The sequence below is a fragment of the Mustela erminea genome, chromosome 18, assembly GCF_009829155.1.
Source record: "Mustela erminea isolate mMusErm1 chromosome 18, mMusErm1.Pri, whole genome shotgun sequence".
Taxonomy (NCBI): domain Eukaryota; kingdom Metazoa; phylum Chordata; class Mammalia; order Carnivora; family Mustelidae; genus Mustela; species Mustela erminea.
The window spans coordinates 39,472,709-39,499,300 of record NC_045631.1 but is presented as its reverse complement, the minus strand read 5'-3'; the positions used below and the strand labels follow the sequence as shown (position 1 = coordinate 39,499,300).

Here is a 26,592-nt window from a genome sequence, read left to right as displayed (position 1 = left end):
CTTTTTTTTTTTTTTTAAGGTTTTATTTATTTATTTGTCAGAGTGAGCACAGCCAGACAGAGTGGCAGGCAGAGGCAGATAGAGAAGAAAGCTCCCGCCGACCAAGGAGCCTGATGTGCGACTCCATACCAGGACGCTGGGATCATGACCTGAGCCGAAGGCAGCGGCTTAACCAACTGAGCCACCCAGGCGTCCCTTATTTATTATTTTCTCAAGATCTTTTCTAATTGCTAACATGCAGCACACTGTCTTACTGTGGCAAAGCTGATTTTTTCATCCGTTCATACTTTGGCTAAGATCACTATTTAAAATTGTGTGACTTAGGAACACATCTAATCTCTGCACCTCAGTTTTCTTACTTACGAAATGGAACTAGTCATAGAATCCATTCCAGAGTTGTTGTAAGAGTTAAATGATGTCATACATAAAAAGGGCTTACACGGGTGCCGGGCACATAATGTCCATCAGTGAGTGTAAGTTGTTTGAGTTCACTAAACATTTCTTTGATCAAGCTTGTTACATATGTGTTACTCAGATCCTAGAGGTCTCTGTTAACATTTTGTCTGTCTGTTGGTTTCTATAAGAATATTAAAATTCTCCAGCCATGTTGAAATTTGTTTATTCCCCCCCCTTTTTTTTTAAAAGATGTGTTTATTTGAGTGAGTGCGGGCTAGCGAGTGGAGGGAGGAGGGGCAGAGGGAGAGAGAGCGGTAAACTGACTCTGTGATGAGTGCAGAGCCCTGAGCCCAACTCGGGGCTTGATCCCAGGACCCTGAGATCATGACCCGAGCTGAAACCAAGCCTTTCTTGTAGTGCAGTTCTTCATATATTTTGAAGCTCTGTTGTCAAATATGTAAACTTCAACAAATGTTAAATTTTCTTTGTGAATTGCTTCTATAAGGAAAACCTCCTTTTTATTCTTAATTATTCTGTCCTTGAATTAAATTTTATCTAATAATATTGACATCAAGTTTTATTCTTGAGTACGGGCTCTCACGTTCTCGATTTTGGATTGATAGTTCTTTATACTACTTTTTCCTAATCCCTGCTTTTAAAAAGTCTACTATTATTATTGTAATTTTTAATACTTGACCCCAATTTTATTTTTAAAGATTTTATTTATTTATTTGAGAGGGAGAGTGAGAGAGAGCATGAGAAGGGAGAAGGTCAGAAGGAGAAGCAGACTCCCTGTGGAGCTGGGAGCCCGATGCGTGACTCCATCCGAGGACTCTGGGATCAAGACCTGAGCCGGCTTAACCAGCTGAGCCACCTGGGCACCTATAACTTCACCCAACTTTTTTAGTGGTCCTTGTTAGGAGAATTCATGAGAATAATGTAGTCTATCACTACTGTAAGCAGAGGCAGAAGTACCTAGTACACTTTTCTTCTTTGAAGGTAGATCCTTTCTAAGTTATTTTACTGTAGATGTATGGGTGGTGAACTCAGCTATTATATATGTGGGGACATCTTTCTTTTCTCCTAACTGGTGGGGTCCCCTTAGGTTAGCTGGGTACAGAGCTCTCAGTTGCATTTATTTTCCCTTAATACCCTGAAGATATTCCTCTGTTATTTTTTTTTTCTTTAGATTTTATTGATTTAAGAGAGAAAGCATGAGCAGGACAGAAGGGCAGAGGGAGAAGGAAAAACAGACTCCCCGCTGAGCAGGTCCCACATGGGGCTTGATCCCAGGACCCTGAGATCATGACCTGAGCCAGAATCTGGAGTTGGTCATTTAACCGGCTGAGCCACCCAGGCACTCCAGCTGCTATGAATATTCTTATGAATAAGTATGTGTTTGAAATCTGTTTTCAGTTCTTATGGGTATGTACTTAGGAGTGGAATTGCTAGATTGTGTGGCAGTTTTATGTTTAACATGTTGAGGAACTGCCAAACTTTTCCACAGCAGCTGCACCATTTTGCATTCCCACCAGCCATGTACAGTGGTTCAGACTTTTCCATATCTTTAGTAGCAGTTGTTCTTTTCTTTTTCCTCCCCTCTTTTTTGCTTATAACATCCTAATGAATGTGAAGTAGTATCTCATTGTGGGTTTTTTTTGTATTTCCCTTATGACTAATGATGTTGAGCATCTTTTCATACGCTTTTGACCACGTGTGTATCTGTTCACATTATTTGCACACTTTTTAATGGGGTTATTTATGTTTTTATTGTTGAGTTGAAGGAATTCTTCCTTTCCTTTCCTTTCTTTTCTTTCCTTTTCTCTTCTTTTTTCTTTCTTTTCCTTCCTTCCTTCCTTCCTTCCATTCTCCTCTCCTTTCCTCTCCTCTTCTCTCTCTTCTCTCCTTTCTTGTAGGCTTCATGCCCATTGTGGAGCCCAGTGCAGGGCTTGAACTCAACGACCTTGATGCTTAACTGACTGAGCCACCCAAGCACCCCGAGAGTTCTTTATTTTAGATACTAAACCTTTATCATCTATATGATTTGCAAATACTTTTTCTGCATGGTTTGTAGTTTTTGATTGAAAACAGAACATCTTGAATATTAAAATGTGGCAACTCTAGAAATCACATTCTCTTCCCTCCAGGGTTTGTTGATCCTGCTTATGGTAGTATTGTCTGTTGAATGTCTTCTCTGAATTAATTCTGTCAAGTGTGCATTCTTTGTCCTGTGTAGCCACTGATACGTCTGTTCCATTAGTGTGGTAGTCAGCTAACAATTTTACAGAGATTTCCTTAAACACCTGCAACCAAAATTTTCAGTCATTGCTGAGAGTCTCTTTGCACATGTTGGGACATGCCTGCAACACTCAGCCAGACACTTTAGCCATCACCTCCTGTTTTTGCACACCCTTAAGATCAGCCAGCAGTGACAGCTTAGGGACTTCTCAGGTATTTCTTGAGCATGTATACAACCTGAGGCATGTGTGGGGCCTTTAGATTCCCAGGAATATGGTGGGGCTTTTCAGCACCCTTCTGGACAAATCTTCCTCTGGTCCTTTCCTCCCTAGCCCTCTTTGATTGGTCTGCTGTTTGCTCTGCTATCTGTCCCTCAGACAGCGTGACTAATACATTTGACTATAAATGTTTTGGACAAAGTGGTGTAGTTTCTTTAGTACTAGGTTCCTTTCGAGTGCAGCAAAATAAAGAGAAACCTTTTGAGCCAGTCTTCCAGGGAGCAACCAGACAGGTCAAGACGAATAATTGCAGCACTGGCTTAGTGAGTTAGAAGATAGTCAACACACTAAATAAAATGTAAGCTTTGTAATAGAACTGTAAACAATGTGCCATGGATTATAGGGAAGCAAGAGAACTTCTCTACTTAGAGAATTTTGGGACTTCTGAAGTAGTCTCAAATAAAGCATCCCCCTTATCCTTGCCAAACTTCTAGACAAATGCAGAAAATAGGAGTGGCTGATAGGGGCCAAAATATCACTTACATTACTGAGAGAGACCAGGTTGGAGGATACAGCTTTCAGTGTATGAATCAAATTTTGCCTTTAAAGAAAAAAAAAAAAGTTTTTATTTATTTATTTGACAGACAGAGATCACAAGTAGGCAAAGAGGCAGGCAGAGAGAGAGAAGGGGAAGCAGGCTCCCTGATGAGCAGAGAGCCCAGTGTGGGGCTCGATCTCAGGACCCCGGGATCATGACCTGAGCGGGAGGCAGAGGCTTTAACCCACAGAGCCACCCAGGCACCCCAAATTTTGCCTTTTAACCTAAATTCTTTAGGTAGGCCCTCCTGGTTCCAAGCAGTGCTGTGCTGGATTAAGCCTTCTGACACAAGGGAGAGTCTATTCTCTAAAGAAGTTGAGAACATTTGCTCCAAACCTTGAAAAGGTAGAAACACAGATGAACCAAGTTTGCTCTTCACGCTTCTAAGATTAACCAGTCAGGTAGGTTCAGATAAGTTATTCCATCTCTATGAGTAAAGAAATACAGAGAAGCCAGGGGTGGGCTTAGAAAAAAGTTCTTCCTCATGGAAACCTGCAGTGGGAGATATTCCTCTGTAATGGAGAGGATCAAAGAAGCTTTCATGAAGGATATGAAATTGGAGCAGAGCATTTTTTTTTTTTAAAGATTTGTTTATTTTAGAAAGAAAGAGAGAACACAAGCAGGGGGGGCGCAGAGGGAGAGGGAAAGAGACAATCTTAAGCAGACTCCACACTGAGTATGGAGCCCATCATGCTCCTGGGTGGCTCAGTTGTTAAGTGTCTGCCTTTGGCTCGGGTCACAATCCCAGGGATCGAGCTGTGCATCAGGCTCCCTGCTTGGGTGGAAGCCTGCTTCTCCCTCTCCCACTCCCCTTGCTTGTGTTTCCTCTCTTGCTGTGTCTCTCTGTCAAATAAATAAATAAAATCTTTATAGAAGAAACCAAGAGTCAGACGTTTAACCAACTGTACCATCCAGGTGCCCATGGAGCAGAACATTTTAAAAACAGATAGATTGGGTGCCTGGGTGGCTCAGTGGGTTAAGCCGCTGCCTTCGGCTCGGGTCATGGTCTCGGGGTCCTGGGATCGAGTCCCGCGTCGGGCTCTCTGCTCAGCGGGGAGCCTGCTTCCTCCTCTCTCTCTCTCTGCCTGCCTCTCTGCCTACTTGTGATGTGTCTCTGTCAAATAAATAAATAAAATCTTTAAAAAAAAAAAAAAAAAAACAAAACAAAACAAAAAAAACAGATAGATTTCTAGGTAGAAGATAAAAAGCCAGAGAGATGAGAAGATTTAGGCTCTCTTTGAAAACAAGAAGTAGTCTAATTTAACAGAGTATTTGAGTTCTTGATTTCAGTTGTGGTACCCTTTGGGAATTAATTATTAAACATAAACATTTAGCCCTTGAGCAGTAAGTAGTTGGCTCATTTTCAAGGTTATTTGACTTGAAAGATTACAGACATCGCCTCTTTCTTGTCTTAAGACAGTGAAGTAAAATTATTTCCTGGCTCATTTGAAAATCACATAAAAACAGGAATATAAACTCCCATCTCTGAAACTATGAGATGTCTGTAATCCTGCTTGTATGGGAAGAGGAAAAGCAGAAGGAAATAATGATTTAGCAGAGGAGAGGAAGGTCAAACCCAAGTGCCTATAGAGGAGAATACTGGCAAGAGACATATCATGATTTGTCCACGGGACACCTGTCTGAGAAATTCAGAGCATGGAAATACTGTATACCATAGATGGAGGTTGAGAACAGGGGGGTTGTCTGAAAGTCTGTACTGGGAGATGGATCCCTCTCTGCCCCACCTCCCTCCTCTCAGTATTTATCCCCTTCACCCTGAGTAGTTGGGCAGCTGTTATCAGCCTTACAGAAGTCAGGAGACTATTCTTTGGAGGAATTGAATTTGAGAATTTCAGGACCTAGGACCCCAAGCCCCAGAGGAGGATGGGGCTGATCTGCTACACTGGATGTTGGAAGTTCCCAGTCTCTTTCCCTCCCCTAGTTCCAGAATTCTGTCCACTAGGTAAAAGATTAAAGAATCTTCCTCCTATTAAGAAAATGGCCCCAAAGAAAAGATAGCTGAATTTAATAATTATGCTTATATATCAACAGGTTCATGCCTATCAGTGTTGATTTAAAAAGAAATCTGTAAGCATATTTTTCTTCATTCTTTACAGTTGATGGCAGACAACTGCATGAAGTCATTCATGACCAAACTATTTATAGAACTGCCCCATAGAACAAAAGTTCTAGGGAATCTACAAAAGCCTTGGATTAGTAAAATGGAAAAAAAATTTTTTTAAAGTAGGCTCCATGCCCAGTGTGGGGCTTGAACTCGCAACTCTGAGATCAAGAGTCACATATTCCACTGACTAAGCCAGCCAGGCGCCCCTAAAATGGAGAAAAAAAAAAAAAAAAGATTTTTTAAAGAGGGAGGGGTCTAATAAAAGGTTGCAAGTATTATTTTAGAAAACATAACATATGCTATTGATATTTTAGAATGAAGTACGGATTAATTTACACCAAATATGAAGGATATAATCCCAACATTTAACAATGCATGTAGATTTGTGAAAAATCTCATTGTCTAAACTTTTTTCATTTTGCGTTGGAGTCACCACTGGTTTGGGGAGATAGGATCAAGCGTACTGCCAAAGAACAGAGTTATCAAGCTTATGATCTAGGTTAAATCCTGCTTTGATTATACCTACAGTAACGACACTGGCCTGTTTTTTTCCCCACAGTCTGTATTGATTTTAATTTTGATCCTTTTTTTTAATGTTTACGAAAAAACTGTAAATATAAGCCTGTTTTAGTACATTCTGTAATCCTTAGGTAAAGTACATTTTTAAATTTCTGTTCTCTTTTTGGTTTCCTTATTCCCCCCCAGTTTAAAAAAGATATTTATGGGGCACCTGGGTGGCTCAGTCAGTAAACGTCTGCCTTTGGCTCAGGTCATGATCCCAGGGCCCTGGGATCGAACCCCACATGGAGCCCCACATTGGGGTCCCGGCTTAGAGCCCCACATTGGGGTCCCGGCTTAGAGCCCCACATTGGGGCCTGCTTCTCCCTCGGCCCCCTGCTGGTGCGTGCTCTCTCTCTCTCTCTCTCTCTCTCAGGTGAATAAATAAAATCTTAAAAAAAAAAAAGAATTTGATCTTTATAAAAAAGATGTTTATTTATTTATTTATTTATTTGACTGAGAGCTATATAGAGAGAGAGCATGAGTAGGCAGAGAGGCAGGCAGAGGGAGAGGGAGAAGCAGGCTGTCTGCTGAGCAGGAAACCTGATGTGGAACTCGATCCCAAGACCCTGGGATTATGACCTGATCTGAAGGCAGCTGCTTAACAACTGAGCCACCCAGGCGCACCCCCCCCTTTTTTTTAAATTTCCAGTTTTATTGAGATGTAATTTGATATATAAGCATGTAAGTTTCAGGTATACAGTGTGATGATTTGATATGTGTATATTTTGCATAATGATTACCACAGTAAGGTTAGTTAACACATCTGTCACCTCACAGTTAACTTTTGTGTGTGGTAAAGATGTTGAAGATCTACTCTCTCAACAACTTTCAATTATACAATACAGTAATGTTAACATATTCACTAAGCTCTACATTATATTTGCAGAACTTACTCATCTTGTAATTGGAAGTTTATGCCCTTTGATCACCTTCATCAATTTCCCCCACCCCTCAAGACCCCAGCAACCACCACATTTAAGTGAGATTATACAGTATTTATCTTTCTCTCACTTACTTTACTTAGCATAATGCCCTTAACCATTTTGTTTTAAAAGGGAGGATTTCCTTCTTTTTTATAATTGAATAATATTCTTGTGTGTGTGCTCGCGTGCGTGCGCGTGCACCCAGAAGTAGGATTGCTAGATTATATGGTGGTTCTATTTTTAAATTTCTAAGGAACCTCCATACTGTTTTTTCATACTGTTAATGGCTGCACCAATTTACATTCCCACCAAGAGTACACAAAGATTTCTATTCCATATCCTCAACGGCACTTGTTTTCTCATGTCTTTTTTTTTTTTTTTAAGATTTTTTTATTTAGTTGTCAGAGAGAGAGAGAGAATGGGAGAGAGAGCAAACATAGGCAGACAGAATGGCAGACAGAGGCAGAGGGAGAAGCAGACTCCCTGCTGAGCAAGGAGCCCGATGTGGGACTTGATCCCAGGACACTGGGATCATGACCTGAGCCGAAGGCAGCTGCTTAACCAACTGAGCCACCCAGGCGTCCCTCATGTCTTTTTTTTAAAGGTTTTATTTATTTATTTGACAGACAGAGATTACAAGTAGGCAGAGAGGCAGGCAGGAAGAGAGAGGAGGAAGCAGGCTCTCCGCGGAGCAGAGAGCCCGATGTGGGGCTCGATCCCAGGACTCTGGGATCATGACCTGAGCCGAAAGCAGAGGCTTTAGCCCACTGAGCCACCCAGGCGCCCCATCCCTCATGTCTTTTTAATAATAGACATTCTGATGGTGTGAGGACAGTATCATTGTAGTTTTGATTTGCATTTCCTTGATGATTAGTGATGTTGAACACTTTTTTTTTTTTTTAATATTTTATTTATTTATTTGACAGATGGAGATCACAAGTAGGCAGAGAGGCAGGCAGAGAGTGAGGAGGAGGCAGGCTCCCTGCTGAGCAGAGAGCCCGATGCGGGGCTTGATCCCAGGACCCAGGGATTATGACCTGAGCTGAAGGCAGAGGCTTAACCCACTGAGCCACCCAGGCACCCCACACTTTTTTTTTTTTTTTAAAGTTTCATTTATTTGACACAGAGTGAGAGTAGGCAGAGAGGCAAGCAGAGAGAGAGGAGGAAGCAGGCTCCCTGCTGAGCAGAGAGCCTGATGCAGGGCTGGGGACCCGGGGATCATGACCTGAGTAGAAGGCAGAGGCTTTAACCCACTGAGCCACCCAGGCACCCCTGAACACTTTTTCATACACTTGCTGTCATTTATATATCTTCTTTGGAAAAATGTGTTATTAGTGTCCTGTGCCCATTTTTTTTTCTTTAAAGATTTTATTTATATATTTGACAGACAGAGATCATAGTAGGCAGGGAAAGAGAAGGAAGCAGGCTCCCCGCTGAGCAGAGAGCCCGATGTGGGGCTCGATCCCAGGACCCTGAGATCATGACCTCAGCCGAAGGCAGAGGAAGGCAGAGGCTTTAACCCACTGAGCCACCCACGTGTCCCTCCTGTGCCCATTTTTAAATTGGGTTATTTGCTTTTTTGCTGTTGCTGTGTGAGTTCTGTATTATTTTGGATATTAACCCCTTTTCAGATAAATAGTTTGCAAAAATTTTTCCTGTTTTATAGGTTGCCTTTTCATTTTGCTGATCATTTCTCTTGCAGTATAGAAGCATTTTAATTTTTTATTTAAAAAGGTTTTTTTAGTAAGTAAGCTCTGTGGGACTTGAACTTATGACCATGAGATCAAGAGTTGTATACTTGGGATGCCTGGGTGGCCCAGTCAGTTAAGTGTCTGCCTTGGGCTGAGGTCATGATGGATCGAGTCCCATATCCGGCTCTCTGCTTGGTGGGGAGCCTGCTTCTCCCTCTGCTTGCCACTCTCCCTGCTTGTGCGTGCTCTCTCTCTCGCTCTCTCTCTGACAAATAAAAATTTTAAAAAGAGTTGTAGGGGCACTTGGGTGGCTCAGTTGGTTAAGCGTCTGCCTTCAGCTTGGGTCATAATCCCAGGGGCCTGAGATCAAGCCCCATATTGGGCTCCCTACTGCCCGGGGAGCCTGCTTCTCCCTTTCCTCCCCACTTGTGCTCTCACGTGCTGTCTCTCTCTCTCTCCAAAAAAAAATATGTGTGTGTGTGTGTGTGTGTGTGTGTGTGTGTACACACATATATATGTATATACACATATATATTTTTAATATTTTATATATTTATTTTATATCTATATTTATATTTTATATTCTTTTATATATACATATATATGTGTGTGTATATATATATCCGGGGCACCTGAGTGGCTCATTTGGTTAAGCGTGTACCTTCAGCTCAGGTCACAGTTCCAGGGGCCTGGGATCGAGCCCCATGTCCGGCTCCTTGCTCAGTGGGGTGTCTGTTTCTCCCTCTCTTCTCTACCTGCTGCTCCCCCTGCTTGTGCTGTCCTTTCTCTCTCTGTCGAATACATGAATAAATAAAATCTTTAAAAATATAAAGATTTACCCCTGGGGATAAAAATATATGTTTATAAATAATAAAAAATTTAAAAAATATATAAAGATTTTAAAAATTTTTAAAAAGTTTTTAATAAAGAGGTTTAATAAAGTTGGTTGAGCATCTGCCTTCTGCTCAGGTCATGATCCTTAGGGTCCTGGGATTGAGTCTGGCATCGGGCTCCTTGCTCAGTGGGGAGCCTGCTTCTCTCTCTGACAAATAAGTAAATAAAATCTAAATAAATAAATAAATAAAGTTGTATGTTCTACTGACTGAGCCGGCTAGGTGCCTGTGGAAGTTTTTTTTTTTTTTTTTTAAGATTTTATTTATTTGGACAGAGAGAGCCAACACAAGCATAAGGGAGGGGCAGAGAGGGAGGGAGAAGCAGACTCCCTGCTGAGCAGGGAGCCCCAGATGGGCCCGATACCAGGACCCTGAGACCATGACCAGAGCTGAAGGCAGACACTTAACCAACTGAGCCACCCAGGTCCGCCTCCCGCCCCACAGAAGCTTTGTAGTTTATAGTCCCACCTGTTTTTTGTTTTTGTTTTGTTTTGTTTTGTTTTGTTTTTGAGAGTGAGAGAGCTAGTGCACTTGAACGGGCAGGGGAAAGGGAGAGAGGCAGTCTTAAGCAGGCTCCATAGGTTTGGATCTTACTACCCTGAGATGATGACTTGAGGGGAAATCAAGAGTCGGGTTTAACCAAATGAGCCACCCAGGTGCTCTGATGTAGTCCCACTTGTTAATTTTTACTTTTCTTGCTTGAATTTTTGGTGTTCTATCCAAAATATCATTGCCAAGACCAGTGTTGAGCATTTTCACTATGTTTTCTTGTAAGCGTTTCAGAGTTTTGGGTATTATATTTATTTCAGTCTTTAATCCATTTTGAGTTAATTTTTCTCAGTGGTATAAGGTAGAGGTCCAGCTTCATTCTTTTGCATGTGAATATCCAGTTTTTCCAGTACCATTTATTAAACAGACTGTCTTTTCCCCATCGAATATTCTTGGGTCCCTTTTCAAATATTAGTTGACCATATATGCGTGGGTTTATTTCTGTGCTCTTGATTCTGTTCTGTTAGTGTATGTGTCTGTTTTTATGCAGGTGCCATACTGTTTTGATTACTATAACTTTGTAATATGATTTCAAAGTAAGAAGAGTGATGATTCCAGCTTTGTTTTTTCTCCAGATTGCTTTGACTATTTGGGGTCTTTTGTAGTTCCTTAGGGATTTTAGGATTATTTTTTCCATTTCTGTGAAAGAGTGCCATTGGAATTTTGATAGCAATTATGTTGAATCTGTAGATCACTTTGGGTAGTATGGACATTTTTAACACTATTCTTACAATCCATGAACATGGGCTTTCTTTCTATTTGTGTCTTCAGTTTTTTTCATCAGTATCTTACAGTTTTTAGTGTGGAGATCTTTCACCTCCTTGGTAACATTTATTAAGTATTATTTTTGGTGTTGAAAATGGGATTGTTTTCTTTATTAAGATTTTCTATATATAAGATCATGTCATCGGCAAACAGATAATTTTACTTCTTCCTTCTGATTTGTATGTCTTTTATTTCTTTTTCATGCTTAATTACTCTGATTAGGACTTCTAGTACTATGCTGAGTAGGAGTAGTTAGAGTGGGGGTGCCCTTGTCTTGTGTTTTATTTTAGAGAAAAAGCTTTCAACTCTTCACTGTTGAATGTGATATTAGTTGTGGGTTTGTCATATATGTTTTTTTTTTAAGATTTTATTTATTTATTTGACAGACAGAGACCCCAAGTAGGCAGAGAGGCAGGCAGAGAGAGAGGAGGAAGCAGGCTTCCCTGCAGAGCAGAGAGCCGGAGCGGAGCTCCATCCCAGGACCCTGGGATCATGACCTGAGCCGAAGGCAGAGGCTTTAACCCACTGAGCCACCCAGGCGCCCCGTCATATATGGTCTTTATTGTTGAAGTATATTCTGTCTGTTTCTGATTTGTTGACAGTTTTTATCATGAAAGTTTGTTGAATTTTGTCCAATGTTGTTTCTGTACTTGCTGAGGTTGATCATATTTTTATTTTTCATTCTATTAATTTGGCACATTAATGTGGTATATCACATTGACTGATGGTATATTGAACTATCATTGCATCCCAGGGATAAATCCTTCTTGATCATGGTGTATGATTCTTTTAATGTGCTGTTGAATTTGGTTTACTATTTTGTTGAGAATTTTTATATCTGCATTCATCAGGGGTATTGGCCTATAGTTTTCTTTCTTTTTTAAAGGGTTTTTTTTTTTTTTTACTTTTTATTTTATTTATTTGTCAGAGATAGAGCACAAGCAGGGAGAAAGGCAGGCAGAGGGAGAAGCAGCCTCCCCACTGAGCAAGGAGCCCGATGTGGAGCTCATTCCCAGGACTCTGAGTTCATAACCTGAGCCCAAAGCAGCGGCTTCATGGACTGAACCACCCAGGCTTTCCTGGCCTATAGTTTTCTTAGAGTTTCCTTATCAGGCTTTGGTAACTGGATAATACTGGCCTCATGAAATGGTTTGGGAGTATTTTCTCCTCTTTAGTTTTGTTGGGAAGAGTTTGAGAAGGATTGACATTAATTCTTTAAATTCTTCCTGGAATTTACCAGTGAAACCATCTGGTCTTTTTAAAAAAATTAATTTAATTTCTTTTCAGTGTAACAGAATTCATTGTTTATGCACCACACCCAGTGCTCCATGCAATACATGCCCTCCATAATACCCACCACCAGGCTCCCCCAACCTCCCACCCCCCAACTTCTTCAAAACCCTCAGATTGTTTCTCAGAGTCCATAGTCTCTCATGGTTCATCTCCCCCAGAAACCGTCTGGTCTTTTTTTTTTTTTTTTTTAAAGATTTTATTTATTTATTTGACAGAGAGAGATCGCAGGTAGGTAGAGAGGCTGGCAGAGAGAGAGAGAGAGAGAGAGGGAAGCAGGCTCCCCGCTGAGCAGAGAGCCCGACGTGGGACTCGATCCCAGGACCCTGAGATCATGACCTGAGCCGAAGGCAACGGCCCAACCCACTGAGCCACCCAGGTGCCCCATGGTCTTGAAGGACTTTTATTGGAGGAGGTTTTTACTTACTGATCCAGTCTCCATACTAGTTATTGGTATGTTCAGATTTTCCACTTTTTCATGATTCAGTCATGGAAGTGTTAAATAAACTGATGCACATTAAAATTTTGTGTAGTTTATTTGAGCAAACACTGATTGAAGTCACAGAGTGCCTGTCCAGATGATGTTTTAGAAGTGTTCCACCCACAGTACTAGAGGCAAGGTTTTTATAGATAAGATGCAGAAGAAAAATAAAGAAATTATTTAATTGGCTATCTTTTATATGGTTACCTTTTTTGAGATTTTTCTTCGGTGTTTTTTTGTTTGTTTGTTTTGTTTTTGTTTTTGTTTTTGTTTTTTCTTCCCCAGATTCCAGTGCATTGACTCTGGCTTAGGTCTTGGTTTGCATTCAGAGGCTACTGAAGTTTTGGTTTCCATACCAAGGCGTTAGAGGCACCTCAGGCTAATGGCCTTTTTATTTGATTACTTTAACATTAGGTTGTCATGTGTTTTTAGGAATTTATCCATTTCTTTTAGGTAGTCCAAGTTTTCAGGGTATAATTGTTCATAGTAGTCTCACAATCCTTTACATTTTTATTGGTATCGTTTGTAATGTTTTCCCTTTCATCTGTAATTTTATTTGTTTGAGTCCTCTTTTTACCCTTAGTTAGTCTGGTTATAGGTTTCTCAGTTTTGTTTATCCTTTGAAAGAACCGGGTCTTAGTTTCATTTATCTTTTCCGTTGGTTTCCTTCATTTCTGCTTTAATCTTTATTATTTCCTTCTAACTTTGGGCTTAGTTTTTTTCTTCTTTTTTAGTTTCTTCAGGTGTAATGTTTAGTTGTTTGAGATCTTTATTCTTAAGATAGGTATTTATGGCTATAAGCTTTGCTCTTAGAACTGCTTTTGCTGCATTCCATATGTTTTGGTATGTTGTGCTTCCATTTCTGTTTGTCTCAAAATAGTTTTTGATTTCCTTTTTGATCTCCTCTTTGATCCAGTGGTGGTTCAGTAGTGTGTTGTTTAATTTGCATGCATTTTGTGAAATTTCCATTTTTCCTACTGTGACTGATTTTTAGTTTCATACTTGTTATATTATGATTTATAATAAATAATATATTGGTCTTTGTCCATAATTCTTGGCTCTCAACTCCCAAAACCTTTGGAATTTCCTAAATGATAAAAGCAATGGAAACTTCTTTTGTTAAAATACTCGATCTTCCATCCTCAGTTTAGAGCCATAGAGGTGAAATGGCATCTTGTTACTTACAACAAGCCACTTTCAACCACACTGCATTTATGTTAATAAAGTGGTTTTTGGAAAGTCTCTAGTAAGCCTCTGAGATAGAGGCTGGTAAGGAAACCACTCTTGACTAGAGGATTAGAACTTTCAGTCCCATTTCTCTCCTCTCTTAACCCCAAGAAGATAAAGGGGCTAGCAGTTGAATCACTTGCACAAGGCCAGAGATTTAAACAATCATGTCTATATAATGAAGCCTCCATAAAAACTCGAAATGGTGAGGTTCAGAGATCTTCCATGTTGGTGGCATCACATACCAAGAGAGTGGCACACCCTAGTTCTTATGGAGATAATAGCTCCTGTGCTCAGAACAGTTTTGGACCTCTTTCTATGTACCTCTTCATCTGGCTCTTCACCTATATCTATAAAATAAACTGGCAGATGCAAGTTAATGTTTCTATGGGTTCTGTGAACCTCTCAAGCAGATAAATTGAACCTGAGGAGGGGATCATGGGAACCATCAATTTATAGCCAGTTAGTTAGAAGCACATGTAACAACCTAGGTTTGCAGTTGGCATCTCAAGTGGGACAATCTTGTTTTGTGGTACTAAGCCCTCAACTTATGGGATATGATACTGTCTCCTGTAGATAGTGTCAGAATTAAGTTAAATTTGTAGGATACCCAGGTAGTGTCTGCTACGGATTGGAGAATTACTTGATGGTGTTGGAAAACACACATCAGAATACCATTGTGGTCAAGAAAAATACTTGATATAACATCTGTATTATTGAATTTGTTGAGATTTTTTTGGTGCTCTAACATGTTCTGTCCTGGAGATTTTTTTTTCCTGATTATTTATTTATTTATTTTGAGAGTGTGTGCATGAGCATGCAGCATGTGTGAGGAGAGGGAGAGAATCTCAAGCAGACTCTGGTTCTGAGCACAAAGCCCCAAAGAGGGGATGCTGAATCTCAAGACCCTGCGATCATGATCTGAGCTTAAGTCAGAGTGTGATGCTTAACTGACTGAGCCACCCAAGTCTCCCTGTCCTGGGGAATGATTTTGTGTGTACTTGAGAAGAATGTATATTCTGCAGCCCTTGGATGGAATGTTCTGTATATGTCTGTTAGGCCCATTAGGTCTACAGTGTTGTTCAAATATTCTGTTTCCTTATTGATTCCCTCTCTGGCAGTTCTGTTGTAGAGAGTAGAAATAAAATTGCTGTTTATCTCTCCCTTTAGTTTTGTTGCTATTTGTTTTATATATTTAGGTGCATAAATATTGACAATTGTTATATCCTCTTGATGAACTGACCCCTTTATCATTATGTAATAATGATGTATTATACCTTCATCTCTTGGTTACTTTATTTTTTAAGATTTTATGTTATTATTATTTTACGATTTTATTCATTTGTCAGAGAGAGAGAGCAAGAGCGAGCGCATACAAGCAGGGGCAACAGCAGACAGAGGAAGAAACGGGCTCCCCACTGAACAAAGAGCCCAATGTGGGATTTGAACCAAGGGTCCTTGGAGCATGACCTGAGACAACCATATACAGTAGCATAGCTTTCTTGCTTGATCTTGGGATCTTTAATGTATCCTATGATTATAGTTTTTCTATAAAATTTGTTCCAGCAAGTAACATAAGTGACTCTTTTAAGTTTTTTTTGTGAAACCACATTTCCTGCTCTGTATTTATGTAACTGCTAATTGTTTAATCTAAATGAAGGTTTTTTAAACTTATCCCTATTTAGTTTCCTCTTGGTACTGTCCTTTAGAAATTATACAGAATCTGGGCGCCTGGGTGGCTCAGTGGGTTCCTCTCTGCCTACTTGTAATCTCTCTCTGTCAAATAAATAAATAAATCTTAAAAAAAAAAAAAAGAAATTATACTGAATCCTAATTCTTTCAACAAAGGTATTGCCTAATAGGTTTTATAGTCTCCACAATTTTAGTAAATATGCTTAATGATTTTATCAAAAACATCTAAAACTAGTGTTTTGATCAAACATGGGGTTTGACTGAGAGGACATGTATTTCCATTCCTCTTCAAATAGTACAAAATTACAGTAAAGGAATAAAAAGAGGCATAAGATCCCAGGGACAAAAATGAGTGGAAGAAGAAGAAACCATAGATGAAAAATTTCAACTATTTTTTAGAAGATAAAAAATGGATAGAAGAGTGTTAAGTGATTTAGCCAAACAGAGGAAGGTACACCCTGGGTTGTCTGCAGAGACAAGGAAATGAGTTTACCCAACACAGCCTCCCCAGAGACTCAACACTTGGTGGCAAAATGTCTCTGAAAAGACAAGGATGAGGCTTGAGATTAAAAGTAGGTAATGTTAAAAAAACAAAACAAAACAAAAAAGGTAATATTTGAAAGTCTTAAATGAAGTGGTTGAATCATGCAAACTACTTCTTCCTCCTTTAGGAAACTGGGGATTTTTTTCTCCAAGAAAATGGAAGCTGAGGGTTCTGGATCCAGGAACATCAGATGCATGAAGAGGATAGGGGTTTGGAGCCAAGGAATTAAATGAAAATCTGCATACAGACTGGTGGGTCTTCAAAGTAAAAATGAGCTTCCGTTTAGCTTCTTAATGCCATGAATAGGAATTGACAGTCAAGGAATAACCAGATAGTTGAGGAAGCCTCTAAAATAAGAGGCCAGGAGTACCTGGGTGGCACAGTCAATTGAGTGGCTGACTCTTGTTTTTTTTTTTTTTCCCCTCAGGTCATGATCTCAGAGTCAAAAGATCAGCACAGAGTCTGCTTAAGACTCTCTCCCCCCTACCCCTTCCCTTGCACGCATCCTCGCTCTCTGTCTTTCAAAATAGATAGATATTTTAAAATAAAATGGGAGGCCAAACAAGTAAGAGAGGGGGCAAAGAGCAAAGGAGGGAGAAAAGTGGGGTTAGGGGGGAGAGGGTTTTAATCTCTAAGAAATGAAATATTGCATCTTCAAAAGAACAGGGTGTTATTTTGAAAATCTTGAAACAGATAAGAAATAACATTTGCAAATAGAAAATATTATAATTACACCCCCCTCCAAATAATGGGAGGATTGTGGATAAATTTGAAACAGTTTCCTCGGAATTAGAACCAAAAGATTAAAGGAGGGAAGTAGAAGATAATCTTTTTAAAAGATTTAATTTATTTGAGGCAGAGAGAACATGAGCAGGGGGAGGGGCAAAGGGAAAAGCAGGCTCCCTGTTCATCATGACCTGAGCCAAAGGCAGATGCTTAACCAACTGAGCTACCCAGGTACCACCAGAAAAAAATAATTTTTTAAAAGATTTTATTTACTTATTTGACAGAGAGAGATCACAAGGAAGCAGAGAGACAGGCAGAGAGAGAGGGGGAAACAGGCTCCCCGCTGAGCAGAGAGCCCGATGTAGGGCTTGATCCCAGGACCCTGAGACCATGACCTGAGACGAAGGCAGAGGCTTAACCCACTGAGCCACCCAGGCGCCCCAAGAGAAAAATAACTTTTAAAATTCAAGATAGTCTATTATTGGACCTTGTGGTCTAATAGAAATTCAGATATGAGAGGACAGAGAAAATAGAAATGATGCCTTAAAAATCTCCCAGAACATTGTCCAGGTCATAGATTGTAAATTGAAAATGCTGAAGGAACAGTAAAAAAGGCAAAGACCCAAGAGGTGTGATTATGAAATTTGGTAAACTGGAGATACAGAAACTTTACTAAAATCTTCCAGAAAGGGTAACTAGAGGTTGCATTCAAAGGACCAGTCAGAATGGCATTACGTATCACAGTAGTAACAGAGGGAGGTAGAAATGCATCAAGCTGTGTCTTCATATTATCTTCATTGGGAAGAATTTCCTACCTATAATTTTATTCCCAGCCAAATTATCAATCAAATGTGAGTCTGAAATAAAGATATTTTCAGACGTGCAGGTGACTCCAAAATTCTAGTTCTCATGAGCATTTTTTTGTTGTTGTTCATAAGTTGCCCCTAAATAGCAAGAAAGAAGAAAGCAGGTTCAAGAAGCAGAATTCAAACAGAAGAGCTAAGGGAGAGCCCAAGATGACAGCTGTGTAGCCAGTCCAGAGCATCCCCGAGCAGAATGAAGCAGAAGAAAGAACAAAGGGTTTCGGGAACATACAGCTGCAGGAAAAAGACCGTATCTGATGTATTTGAGCTATGGAAAATATTGATAGATATGTGACAGATGTTGGAGCTTTTGAGGAAAAGTTAAAAATACATAGAAAACAACAACAAAAAAATGAGGTAGTCATTAATTTGCAGAGAGAAGTACCTGGTCTTACTGCTCTACTTGGCTGAGTACTGACTGGTATCTCTCCAGTCCTTTTACTCTGACTCTTGATTTAAATGAAGACCCATAAAATTACATGGGATGTGGAGAATGGAGGCAGAAGCTGAAACTAAATACTTATATTCCACAGCAGGATGTCAATAGATAAATATAAATTTGACAAGTCAAGCCTATTTAGAAAAAGAAAGGCAACCAGAACCTCCAAGAAGAGTCTATAGGATGTAGTGGTAAGGAGGACTGTGCTGTTTTTCCAGTTCTTTTGTCTTGGTTGATTTTTTTTTTTATATATAAAGAGTCAATGAAATTATATACTATATTGTAGAGACCACTTTCCAGATACTTATCAGTTAATTAATACCAGGCAAATATCTAGCTATATCATGCATCCTTTATTTAGTTGTCTTGTTCATAATAGCACCATTGTCTGACTCATATCATGGCCTAAGAAGTCTAATAGATTTACTTTAACTATTAACTTAGTATTACTTTCCCTGAATGACTTTCTTAGGAAGTTAGTTCTTCAGTTCTGCTTTAAAGAATCTTTGTTCTAATTTAACATTGTTTCTCTTGGTTCCTTTTAAATTTAAATATTTCTGACATGCAGTTAGGATATCCTCAGTGCTGTGTACTTTATTTGATTCTTGTGTTATCTAAAACAGGAGAATGCTTTTTCTACAAGTAAATACCATGGCTGTGTTAAAATACTATTGCTTTGGAAATATTTCCATAACAGTAAGATGATTTAGAATGTGTGTTTGTGAGTGAATTGTAAAATTACTATCTGACATATGTCTTGGAAAATTCCACAGCTTCTGCCAGTTTTCAGTTTCTGGCACATTGACTAGAATTTGTACATGAGGAAATAAAACTCTACTTTTCCCTTGATTTACCAATCCCTGTGGTGTTTTGGAATATGAGATTAGAGTTTAAATACTTGCTAATCCTGAGTCAGATCCCATTATTGCCTGGCTGTATCTACTCTTAGTTCTTTAGTGTTTATATAGTAGATGGGGTGGGGCTGGGGCAGTGAAGGAGGAGAAGAGAGAAGGACAAGTAAGTATATTGTTACTTTGAGTTATCAGTTCTTTTCTTTCACTTCATAACCTCCAAAGACATTTTCAGTAGGGCATGGAAGATTTCCTGGATTGAGCAGCTTCCAAAATGAGTTCCAGTCATACCGAGCGGATCACCAAAGTTCATGGTGTCGTGAGGGCTCTAAAATGTTGCTGTAGTTAGTTAAAACTGAATAAGTGAAAGAAATAACAGAAAACAGATTAAAGGTGTATACTTACTTTATACTGAGAGCAATGAATTGGTAGTAGATACAGATTTTGGTTAGTAAACAGAAGTCAGGATAAAAGAAAGCTCAGAATGTTGAGTCAGATGTTAGAAGGTGTCCAAAGCAGAAAGTTTGACCTATTAAGTAATGTGTCTGTTCTCTAAGTGTATCCCTTCCTTGGTATTTTTAATCTAGGAATTTCTTTCTTATGATAAATTTACTTAGGAGATGGTTATGCACTAGCAATAGTTTTTATTTAAAATGTAATTTTATTTCTACTAGGGACAAGATGTAGGGTGGAGGAATTACAAACTGATTTTGTTTTAGGTTTATTTAGGCATACAAAAATGTTTTTGCTCTTAGATTCTGGCAAGAAAATCAGCCAATTGGAAAAACATCTGGTGTTAGTTGAATGAAGGAATGGCATAATCAGTAAAAATTACTTATAGAAAAAAATAGTGAAAAGAAAATCTTATGTAGCTTTAACTCTGGATTTCTTTATGAAAAACAATTTTTAAGGAGGAAGAGCTCTTTATTATTTTTTAAAATTTATTTATTTATAAGTAATCTCTGTGCCCAACATAGTGCTTGAACTCATGACCCCCAGATCAGGAGTTGCATGCTCTACTGACTGAGCCAGCCAGGCGCCTCCTAAAATTTCATTCTTAATTTTTCACTAAAATTTTCCTCTCACCAAAATATTTGACCTGTGTCGGGCTCCCTTTGTATGTCTCAAGTTTTACTCAAATCTGTGATTATGAGTTTATGAAGAGCCTGTTTTTGTAGCCTTTGCTGTAACAAGCACTCTAAGACTTAGTGGCTTAAAACAATTAATTATTCAGCCCAATAGGACTTCTGCTGGTTGCTGGAAAAGTCACTCATGAGGCTCCAGTTGTCTGGTGGCATGACTGGGACTTGAGTGTCTAAGATATAAGATAGCCTCACTTACAGTCTGACACCTGGGTGTCACTGTCAGCTAGTACTCTTTTTTCCACATGGTCTCTCATCATTCAGAGAGTTAGCCTGAATCCTTTTTGTAACGTAGTGGCATGAGTGTTTCAAGAGGGTAAAGCTTCAGTGTCTCTTAAGGCTTAACCTTGCACACATTGTTACTTCCACCACATTGTTTTAGTCAGATTAAGTCACCATGTCAACTCAGATGCAGAGGGTGAGAAAACAGACTCTACCTTTTGAAGGGAGGTACAGCAAAATCCTTTTGCAAAAGGGCATTGCCATAAAGAGTTAAGATTTATTGAAAACCATTATTGTGAGTTTCTACCATGGTCTTCCCTCTGACTCCAGTGATTCACATTCTTATCACATGTAAAATATCCCCTCCAGTGGTCTTCATATGCAGTTCCTCTTGATCCAGAGACCTGTGAACTAAAAAGAAAAGTTTTCTGCCCCAAACACACAATATATACACTCTTGTCACAGGGATGGAGTAATGACAATAGACATGCCCCCTAAAAAGGGGGAGATAACAGGAGGCACATAGCAATTATGGGTTTTTACCAGTTTTGAAATTTAGCTGGGCACATGTTGTCAGGGTCATCTACTCCAGAATCAGGAAATGTACCTTGACTGGCGCCCAGTTCTGCTTCCTTCGAATGGTTCCCTAATCTGTTGTTCTCTGTGATTCTTGGTACCACATTCCGGGCTCTTAATGCTGCTTTCAGACCAGTCTCTCCTTCTACATAAGAAGTGTCTTATGAAGCTGAATATCTTTCTTAGTGACTTCCTTCCTATAGAAAGTTGGGATCCTAGAGACCTCTTTTCATTTTGAATAGTCTCTGTTCCTTTTTTTTTGGTACATACTCTTAAAATTTCTAGGATTTTTAGGGCCCCTGGGGGCTTGGTTGGGCATCCGACTCTTGGTTTTGGCTCAGGTCATGGTCTCCAGATTGTGAGATCCAACCCTGTGTTGGTCAGCACAGAGTCTGCTTTTCCTCCTCCCTCTGCTTCTCCCCCCCACTCATGCTCACTTGCTCTCTCTCAAATAAATAAATAAAATCTTTTAAAAATAATAAAAAAAACCTTCTAGGATTTTTTATTAATCTGATTTGTGTTCTTCTCTGTCCCCATTACAACTCATTTTAACACAGGCCTTTCTCTAGTTTGGTTGTAGGCTGTTGTGGCATAATTCCCTTAAGCTTCTTAGAGGGCTTCTTGTCTAGTTGAGAGAGTCAGCTAGGTATGGCTTCAAAATTTTCCGAGGTTTTTAAAAGGAACCTATAGCCAAATCTTTTATCTGATATTTACCTTGTGGATAGTTCTCATTTTGAGAATCTTATGGCCTGAGAGACAGAAGATGAGGAATAGTTTCATTTTCCAGTATAGCAAGATCTAGGCCCTCTATATATCTTCTAATTTTTTTTTCTTTCAAATTGCAGTTCTCTCTTTAGTGTATTTCTTACCATACTTTATTATATGCAGCTGAAGTACTAATTACCACTTCCAAAGCAGCTAATATAAACATGTTTAAAGACTAAAGGAGCAGCGCATGGGTGGATCCGTCAGTTAAGTTTCTGACTCTGGGTCTCAGCTTAGGTCTTAATCTCAGGGTCATGAGTTCAAGCCTTGCCCTGGGCTCCATGCTGCGCATGGAGCCTACTTAAAACACACACACACACACACACACACACACACACAGACACACACACACACACACAAAAACAAAACTAGAGGAAATCAGGTTTAAATAATTAAAGGAGAGTATGATGACAGTGACTCAAATAGAGAATGTCAATGAAGAAATAGAAATTTATAAAAAAGAATCAAATGGAAATTCTGAAGTTGAAAAGGAAAATAACTGAAAAAATTACCAGCAGAGAAACTCAGAATCAAATTTGAGATCACACAGAAAGAGAATCCATGGACTTGAAGACAAGAGTAAAATAACCCAATTTGGAGAAAAGAATGAAACAAAATTAACATAACCTTGTGGGACATCAACTGTACCAGCAATACATATGTAGTTGGAGATGGGAGAGATAGAAAAAAATATTTGAAGAAATAATAGCTGAAAATCTCCCCAATTTGATGAAAAATGTGTATCTACACATCCAAAAATCTGAGTGAATAACACTAACACAAAGAGGTCTACACCTGTGCACATTTTTATTGAACTGTTTAAATCCAGATACAAAGAAAAAGTCTGGAAAACAAGACAGAAAGAATTCATGATATACAAAAAGACTAGCAATACGATTGACAGCAGACTTTTCACCAGAAACAATGGAAGCCAGAAAGCAGTTGGGTAACAAGTCAAAGTGTAGAAAGTAAAAATTGTCAATTAAGAATTTTATATTTGGTGCACCTGGGTGACTCAGCCTGTTGGGGGTCTGCCTTCAGCTCGGAACATGGTCCCGGGGTCCTCGGATTGAGCCCTGCATCAGGCTCTCTGCTCAGCAGGGAGTCTGCTTGCTCGCACGCGCTCTCTCTAATAAAGAAAATCTCAAAAAATAATTCTGTATTCACATATCAAAGGACACTCAAGAACCTGAAAAGACCACCTAAAGAATGGGAGAAATTATTTGTAAATCATACTCTAAATAATCATATATCGAATATTTAAAGAACCCTTATAAAGCACTTGCAACAAAACAACCCAATTTTACAAGGTCAGAGGACTTGAATAGACATTTCCTCAAAGAAGATATACACGAAAGGCTAACAAACATGAAAATAAACTCAACATCATTAGTCATTAGGGAAAGGCAAATCAAAATTATAATGAAATAGCACTTTATACCCACTAGGATGAATATAATTAATAGAAAAAGTGGGAAACTAAGTATTGGCTATTATGTGGAGAAATTTGTGGGTTTTTTTTTTTAAGTAAATTCCACCCTGTGTGAGGCTCAAACTCATGAGCCCTAGATCAAGAGTCGCATGTTCTCACTGACTGAGCCAGCTAGGTACCCCCAATGTAGAGAAGTTTAAAACTTTTATATTGTTGGTGGCAGTATAAATTGGTAAGTTACTGTGGAAAACACTTTGGTGGTTCCTTAAAAAGTTAGAAGTACCATATAACTCAGAAAATCCAAGATAGATACCAAAAGAACTGAAAACAAATATTCACAAAATTACTTGTGCACAAATAATGTTCATAGCTGCACTATTCACAATGGCCAAGAGGTAGAAGCAATCCAAGTGTCCATTGACAGATGAATGGATAAACATTTGGTATATCCATACAATGAAAGATTCATCAGCCATAAAATGGAATGGATTACTGAGATATGGTACTATATGGGTAAACCTAAAAAATGAAATAAGCCAGACCTAAAAGATTGCATTGAATGATTCCACTTATGTGAAGTATCCAATTAGCAATAATCGCGCCTCGGATAAACCTCATTGGCTACTATACTGCCACTGTGCAAAGCTTTATGTGAAGTATCCAGAATAGGGAACTCTGTAATGATAGAAAGGAGAATAGTGGTTGGCTAGATCTAAGAGTTGGAGGAGACGGGATGGTAGGTTGTGGGAATGATTACTTAATGAGGACTGGGTATCCTGGGGGAATGAAAACTTTAAAACTAGAGAGATGTGGCAGTTGTGTAATATTGTAAATACTAAATGCCATTGAACTGTACTTTAAAATGGTGTATTTTATGTGAATTTTCCTTCAAAAATAATTTAAGTGAATTCTGTATCCAGCAAAGCTATTACTGAAAAATATAGGCAAAATAGAGACATTCCCAGAATAGCAAACATGGAGAATTTGTTGTTAGCAGACATGAAATGCACTGCTTTACATGAAATACTAAAGGAAGTCCTTTAAGCTGAAAGGATATGGTTCCAGATGGTAACTTGAAGGAAAAGCACTGTAAAAGTTAATTACAGGAGTAAATACAGAAGGCTATAAATAAAATTTCCTCTTATATTAGTTCAGCTGAATTAAAAGACACTTGTGTAACACAGTAATGATGAAACTGTATTACTGTGCTTTTAAGATAAATATGTAGGGGCCCCTGGGTGGTACAGTTGGTTAAGGGTCTGACTGTTGATTTCAGCTCAGGGTTATGAGATCAAGCCCTAGGTTAGGCTCAGAAATCAGCAAGGAGTCTGCTGAAGTTTTCTCTCCCTTTTCCTCTGCCTTTCCCCATGCTCATTTGCTCTCTCTGTCTGTCAAATAAATAAATAAATCTTTTTTTTTTTAAGACTTTGTTTATTTATTTGACAGACAGATATCACAAGTAGGCAGAGAGGCAGGCAGAGAGAGAGAGAGGAGGAAGCAGGCTCCAGGCTAAGCAGAGAGCCCGATGTGAGGCTCGATCCCAGGACCCTGGGATCATGACCGGAGCCAAAGGCAGAGGCTTTAACCCATTGAGCCACCCAGGCGCCCCTAAATAAATAAATCTCCTGGGATCATGACCCAAGCCAAAGGCAGAGGCTTTAACCCATTGAGCCACCCAGGTGCCCCTAAATAAATAAATCTTAAGGAAAAAAAAGATATATATGTAATATATGATAATAACAAAAAGGAGGAGGGGGAAATAGATTTCTTTTGGAGCAAAGTTTTTCTATTTTACCAGAATTAAATTAGTAATAATCTAAAATAGATTATGATAACATACTTTTTTTAGGGGTGCCTGAGTGGCTCAGTGGATTAAAGTCTCTGCCTTCGGCTTAGGTCGTGATCCCAGGGTCGTGGAATTGAGCCCCATATTGGGCTCTCTGCTCAGCAGGGAGCCTGCTTCCCTTCCTCTCTCTGCCTGCCTCTCTGTCTACTGCCTGTCTGTCAAATAAGTAAATAAAATCTTAAAAAAAAAAAAAGATATATATATATTTTTTAAAGATTTTATTTATTTATTTGACAGAGAGAAATCACAAGTAGATGGAGAGGCAGGCAGAGAGAGAGAGAGGGAAGCAGGCTCCCCGCTGAGCAGAGAGCCCGATGCGGGCCTCGATCCCAGGACCCCGAGATCATGACCTGAGCCGAAGGCAGCGGCTTAACCCACTGAGCCACCCAGGCGCCCAAAAAAGATATATTTTTTTAAACAACAGAAAAACTACAGTGGTACTCTAGGAAATACCAACTTTAAAGAAGATAGTAAAAGAAGAATAAAAGACCTAAGACATAGAGAAAACAAACAGCAAAATGAGAGGCATCTGACTAAATCAATAATTACATTAAATGTGAATGACTTGTATACTTAAAAGGCATAGATTGTCAGACTGGATTTTAAAAAACATTCAACTTTAAAAAAAAATTCAACTTTTTATGCTGTGTAGAAAAGGCACACTTCAGATTCAAGGCCACAGATAGGTTGAACATAAATGAAAGAAGATATACTACATTTGTACTAGCCTTGAAGAATCTAAAATGAAATTAAGAATACAGTTTGGGGCACCTGAATGTTTTAGTTGGTTAAGTTTCAGACTCTTGGTTTCAGCTCAGGTCATGATCTCAGGGGCCTGGGATCAAGGGCGGCATAGGGCTCCGGTGTCTGCTTGAAATTCTCTCTCTTTCCCTCTTCCCCTCCCCCTGCTTGCACTCTCTTGCACTCTCTCTTTCTCTAAAAATAAATAAATAAATCTTATAAAAATATGTTTTGATTCACAATAGCATCAAAAAGAATAAAATACTTGAGAATAAATATAGCAAAAGACTTACACACTAAGAATTATGAAACATTGCCTGTTACGAAACAAGACCTAAAAAATAAACAGACATTCCAAGTTCATGGTTTGGAAGACTCAGTATTGTTAAGATGGCAGTTTTCTCCAAATTTTTCTATGGACTCAGTGCAATCTTTGTCAATATCCCAACAGGCTTTTTTTGTAGAAATTGGCGAGCTGGTTCTAAAATTTGTATGGAAGCACTGCAAAATAACGAACACAGTATGAGGAGTTACACTTCCTGGTTTCAAAATAATACAAAGCTGTGGGAATCAAGATAGTGAGTTATTGGTCTAAAGATAGACCTATAAAGTAATGGAACAGTACTGAGAATCTAACAATAAATGTTTACATTTGTGGTCATTTGGAGACACAATTGGAGAAAATATTTGCAGATCGTATAGTCCATAAAGGGCCTATGTATATACAAAGTCCTTAAATATAGAAAGAATTGTTAAGTCTCAATGCTAAGACAACCCAAATAAATGGACAAGTCATTT

At 39.1% G+C, this 26,592-nt stretch overlaps 1 protein-coding gene and 1 non-coding gene across 5 annotated transcripts in view; one reads left to right on the top strand and one right to left on the bottom strand.

Annotated features, from left to right (window-relative positions):
- FBXL20 (F-box and leucine rich repeat protein 20) overlaps positions 1-26,592 on the top strand; it is a 104,474-nt gene that overhangs the window by 21,390 nt on the left and 56,492 nt on the right. Inside the window, exon 2 of one of the 4 annotated variants that reach the window (XM_032322895.1) lies at positions 16,319-16,442. The exons of the other annotated variants lie outside the window; for them this stretch is intronic. The gene's annotated coding sequence lies outside the window, so the exon portion shown is untranslated. The remainder of the gene's footprint in view (positions 1-16,318; positions 16,443-26,592) is intronic. 4 annotated transcript variants of the gene reach the window in all.
- Positions 23,713-23,854, bottom strand: LOC116578658. Its single transcript, XR_004281016.1, has one exon. It is a non-coding gene; the product is annotated as a U4 spliceosomal RNA (small nuclear RNA).